The sequence below is a fragment of the Podarcis tiliguerta genome (assembly GCF_965153285.1).
Source record: "Podarcis tiliguerta genome assembly, chromosome: 3".
NCBI lineage: Eukaryota > Metazoa > Chordata > Lepidosauria > Squamata > Lacertidae > Podarcis > Podarcis tiliguerta.
The window spans coordinates 5,763,914-5,769,913 of NC_139536.1; positions in this window are offsets into that span (position 1 = coordinate 5,763,914).

Genomic DNA, 6,000 nt, shown 5'->3' on the forward strand with positions numbered 1-6,000 from the left:
CAAGTCTGCTCAGATAGTTCATCCATACTTGCTAAACCAGTTTCACAGAAAGGAGGCCAGGAAGAATTTCCTGCTGTGTGACTGGAGGGGCTTCCGGGGTCCATTAACAACTAAACATGGCTTTGATCTTGCTGGCCATACTATTTCAGACATGTGGTTTATGCACATATGTGCATTTCCCTTGTGCACTTAGGGAAGTGCATGTATTTATGACGCCTTAGATTTCTTAAACCATAATCCCAGCTCTAACCACAGTGTAACCGGCTGAACTGTTGGCATTGTTTAGAACTTTGAACCCAGATAATGGAAAATTGGCAACCAGTGCATCTCTGAACAGTGTAACATGTTGTCCCTAGTAGCTGATCCTGTTTGCAGTCTGACTGTTGCTTTCTGTACTGGTATCAAATACTAGTTTTATCAACTCTGCCTGAGTCTCCAGGTTTCTAAATTTTGCCTCACGCAAAAACCAAAAGATAACCCGTGGTGGTTATAGTATAGTTACCAGATTTTTTTCAATGAATCCAGGGACACTTTCTTTCTTTTTCTTTTTTCTTTTGAAGCTGAGTAGCAACAGGGAGTCAGCAGTGGTGATGGTGAGGCAAAAGACCCTGGGCCAAAGCACACATGCATATTGTATAAAAGTGCAAAGCCCTTCTTTCACACCCTGAGAAACATAAACGCTCTGAGTTTTTAAAAAGCTGGGCAATGGCTGCCCGCCCATGGCTCCTGAGCCTCCCTTGATCTCCTTCCCCCTTTCGCCTTTGTTTTGACTGATCAGGGGAGGCTTGGGAGTCACAGGAGGGCAGCCATTGCCCAGTTTTTTAAAAACTCGGAGCATTTATGTTTCACAAGGTGCGAAAGAAGCGCTTTGCTCCTTGCCTGGCAGAAAAACCATGCACCTTGCGCTTGTGGTGGGCAACGGCCGGCCGCCCGCGACTCCTGATCCTCCCCTGATCTGTCAAAACAAAGGGGAAGGGCGTAGGAGATCTGAACCGCCGGATGTCCCTGGTTCCCTCTTGGCAGTGGCAGTGGTGGCGGCAGCAAGCAGTTCCTGAAGCCAGCCAGAGCCAACTGCCCTACCAGGCTGGCTCCGGGCTGCTGAGGCTGCTGCCGCCACATTTCCTGGGGACAGATTTGCAAATCTGGGGACATTCTAGTTCATTATCCTCATTGTGGCTCAACGGACTGTTTTGGGGGGACCCTTTCGCCTTTTAGCATTCTTTTCTAAAGATCTGCTTTGCTTCTGCACAACCATGCTGGTCTCATGAGTAAAGGTAAAGGTAAAGGGACCACTGACCATTAGGTCCAGTCGTGGCCGTCTCTGGCGTTGCGGCTCTCATCTCGCTTTATTGGCCAAGGGAGCCGGTGTACAGCTCCCAGGTCATGTGGCCACCATGACTAAACCTCTTCTGGTGAACCAGAGCAGCACACGGAAACGCCGTTTACCTTCCTGCCAGAGCGGTACCTATTTATCTACTTGCACTTTGACCTGCTTTCGAACTGCTAGGTTGGCAGGATGAGGGACCAAGCAACGTGAGCTCACCCCGTCACGGGGATTCGAACCGCCGACCTTCTGATTGGCAAGTCCTAGGCTCTGTGGTTTAACCCACAGTGCCACCCACGGCTCATGAGTGCAAGGTGCTATTTTTGCTGCATAAGCAAGGGCTCATACCTGAAAACTGGAAAGAGAGGGAACGGGGTTTTTTAATTTGCTTTTATTGCAAGGGACAAGCTGGTATAATCATGGAACATTTTGCGATGGCTTATTCTTTCGATCCAGATGCTTTGGTGAAGAAGCAGAAGGCGTCTCTAGCTGGGGATGAAGCAGCAATCCACTGGCTTTTAAAAGATCCTGGGTAAGCAGGACTCCTCCATCAGTCTAACCTGTTTGAAAACAAAGCAAAATATAAAGCAGTTATTTCCATTTCACCTGGAGTCAGATGTCAAAATGATGAACATACGAAGGTGGAGCATTGCAGGGAATGAATGAGCTAAGGCAATCAATAACAATTATTTCAGGGAAATGTGAACTCCTGTGGACAAGAATAAAGATCTTGCCATGGTTTTTGTATATATTTCCATTGTTCTAGTGCATGTCCCAGCTCGTCTGAGAACTGAACAGCAACAATAAATGACAAATGAAGGAAAATGGAAGATATAGACAATATACACTGGTAAAAGAAAATTACAGATCTGAAAGAAAAGTGAGGCATGCCTAGGACTCTACTGTCATATTCTAATGGAGAAATGAAGACAGATTCCAGTACAGAATCAACTCTGAGACTGTACAAACTCTTTAGAGATATTAACGTGAGTTTTCAGAATGAAGGATCAAATGAGTTAGTTATCTGTAGAATATGGGGAAATCCTAGTACTAAATTTGAGTTGGACCTTTCCTCGTTTACTCTGTGGGAAAGCAAAGAATGGCACCATGATTTAATTGATATGTTAATGAGCTGAGGAATGCAACGCATATGGCAATTTCATTAGCCCTACATGTTAAGTATATCTGAGCAAGGGCTACAACACTAGAAGATAAGAAGAGGTTGTAATATTTGCAAAACTCAGGTGTGTTTCCTTGGCTGTAAGTCCCATTGTGGTTCACAGAAATGAGTCATTAGTCAAGTGATTGTGGAGAGAAGATTGAAAACCCTGAAATCAGAGGCTCCTTGACATGCTCAGCCTGGAGGGTTTGGGCCGTGGATGCTATTTGTGAGATTACGCTTACCTCTGGCAGGTTGTTCAATTTCTTGTTTGGGGAACCAAAATTACTTCTATTTACAACACCTTAGGCCACGCCATCTCCTGCACATTCCAATCCGAGTATTGGGGTAACACGTCACAGGTCGGCAACGACCCCCTTCAGCTTTGCATTCTTTCTCAGTCTGTGGTGACTCCTGGGATTTCTGTTCTGTCTCCTGGGGTTCCTCACTCTGTGCTGTCTCCTTACAAAATCCTGCACAAAAGAGAGAGAAAATATCACTGTGCACTGCAGAGAGCAAAATAATGTTACAGGTTTGCAGGGGGCAAAGAAAATTCAGAAGAGGAAGGAAAAGGGGGTACAAGTTCTTGGCACCTCAGGGTACAGTGGCATTCCAGCTCCCAACTCCAACCTTTGGCCACACATGTAGTCAGGGCAAGAGTCAGACGCCGGTCAGCAAAAAGAAGCAGTTTTCAGTGAAGTTTATTTTTTATTCAAAGAATCGGCATACAACTCAGTCACATGTCCCAGTAGGTCTTGACCCTACTGAGCAGTTACTAGGACTGAAGGTCCCTGCCTTCCACTCCTTCTAAGGCTCCTCCTCTTTCAAACATTTCCCAAGCACTCTCTAAAGTCATCTGCCCACATCTGACCTCTGTTCTGCTTTTCTCATTGTCTGGCACGTTCTTGGGGACCAGTGGGGAGCGGAGCTTGTCACAGCTGGAGAGAAAGACTCCCGGCATTCTTCAGCAGCCTCTAGATCACTCTGCTTCAGCCTTGGAGTCTGAACTGCTCCCTGTCGCAGGTTCCTCCTGCTCACTAAACCCTGTTGCCCCTTTGGTACACTGCACCTCCTCCCAATCTTCTCCCTCTGACCTCTCCTCAGTGTCCCACCACCAATCCCCATTATCTGAGCTTTCTTCCTCTGGGATTTGGATTTGGGGGTTCCCAGCTGTCACCTCAACACCACTGCTCCTCGTCCAGCCAGTCCCTGACATGTGTTCTCCATCCCTGCTTTGGAATCCATAGAAATGGGACCTTCAAGAATATTGCAACACGTTATACGTAGGCTGCCTCAGAAGACAGTTTGGAAACTTTAGCTGATGTAGAATTTGGTGGCCTGGTTGCTCACCTGGCCAAGAGGGCCTAAGCATATTACACCATTCCTGGCCCAACTGCACTGGCTACCGATTAATTTCCAGCCCCAATTCAATGTTCTGGTTTTGACTTATGAAGGCTTAAATGGCTCAGGGTTGCAATACCTCCAGGTCGGCCTCTCTCCCAGCTGTTCTCAACCTGTGGGTCCCCAGATGTTGTTGGGCTACAACTCCCATCATCCCTGAACTCTGACCTTGCTAGCTAGGGGTGATGTGAGTCGTAGTTCAACAACATCTGGAGACCCACAGGTTGAGAAACCTGTTCCAGAGGAACTGGCCCAGACCCTGTGATCACCATCTGAGGCCCTTCTTCATTTGCACCCTCCACGAGAGGTGTGGTGGGTGGTAACATGAGATTGGGCTTTTATCTGCTGGTCCCTGTTTGCGGAATGCTCTCCCCAAGGAGGCACACCTGGAGCCATCATTGCATATATTTGTGCACCAAGCCAATGCTTTCTTTTATAACCAGTCCTTTGACCTTGAACTAACAAATTTGATAATACAATAAAATAAGGAAGTGTTTATAGTTCTGAGTAGTGCTCTCCTCTCCATTCCATTCTCCCTCCCCAGTTTTACACCCCCCCCTTACAGACCTCTTTAGGATATGGGATTATTTGAAGGGGGCTGTCACTAACATTTACTGAGGTTTTCCCTGCCCTAAAGCTTCTTGGAACTACTGCAAATCTTAAGGTGCTCCTCAACCCTTCTTGATATGTCCCTCTTCTGCTTGTGTGCTGTTGCTTTGAACAATGCAGGGAATCCAGCACTTGAGCTCTGCAGTAAGGGTCTGCAAATGTTTAGCTGAAATCTAAACTCCTATAACTTAGGCCAGTTATAGATCTAATTTCTCATTGGCAGCAGAAAGCAAACATTTCCACCCTTTCATGGAGCGGACCAGCATCAACCCAGTATCTCCAGTCAGTGGCTCTTTCCCTGAGAGCCATTGTCTGTTAGTGGAGACGGTTTTAAGCTAGATGGACCAGTGGTCTGATTTGCTAGAAAGCATAAGGGTTAAAAGCACTGAGCTATTCTCAAAACCTTTGAATAGTGCAGTTTCCCAGCCCCAATATGCAGGACCTGAAGACAACTGCCTTCTTCTGTATCACTTACCAGACGTAGCCAGGAGCAGCAAAGACAGAATAGCCAAACATAGCTGGAGGATCTTCATGGCTCTGTTAGGATAGACAGTGCAGTGAGACTCGGTACAAGGCCACAGGCCAGAAGGTTGTCAGGGGAGAGCCGAGTGATCCATATTTGCAGGATCTTTGGGAAGCTGTTTCCTCCCACTTCCTTGCAAAGTCCAGGAAGTTGTCATCATGCCCTGAAGGAAAGTAGGGCTGCTGGTTCAGCCATCAGCACACTGTCTTCCCCAGAATGACATGTAGAGATGGAAAGATTAGAGGTTTTGGCCCATTGTGAGACGTGGAGGCACAAAGGCTGGAAGAAGCACCCAGATGAGTCATTGAGACCAGTGTACTGGAAGAGCCAGTGCACTGGAAGAGGCAAAGGTCATCAGTGTGATCGCCAAAAATGGGGAACACTGGGCTGTGAGCACTCCAATTGGAGAACAGTCTTTATCAAAGGTATCATGGTCTATTAAGACGCACAAACTCAGGACAAAGGGAAGAAATGTGCTACGAGGAAGGCACGCTTGGCAAACCCTCACCATGATCAACTCCCTCCTGGAAACCTGTGTCCCCACTGTGGAAGGACATGTGGATCCAGAACTGGCCTCCACAATCACTGATGGTCTCACTGTTAATACTGTGTTTATGGAATATGTAGGATGTATTGCTGTTTTAATGGCATTCTTTGCTTTTAAAACTGTGTGCTGCTTACAGATTTTTAAAATGTTAACTGGTTTATATATGCTTTCAAACAAATTCAGGTTTGCTTTTATCAAAGTGACTCTAGTGTTGCAAATTGTTTACTGCCTTGCTTGGTTGCTGTTTTTTTTTTTTTTAAAGCAAACCACTGTCTAGAAAGATTTTTAATAATCTCAATGGCCTTGGCCCAAGTACACCTGAAGGAGCATCTCCCCCCTCTTCATTCAGCTATTGACCTTGTTTAGAACCTCAAGCCCGGATTATAGAAAATTGGCAACCAGTGCATCTCTGAGCAGCGTAACATGTTGTCTCCAGT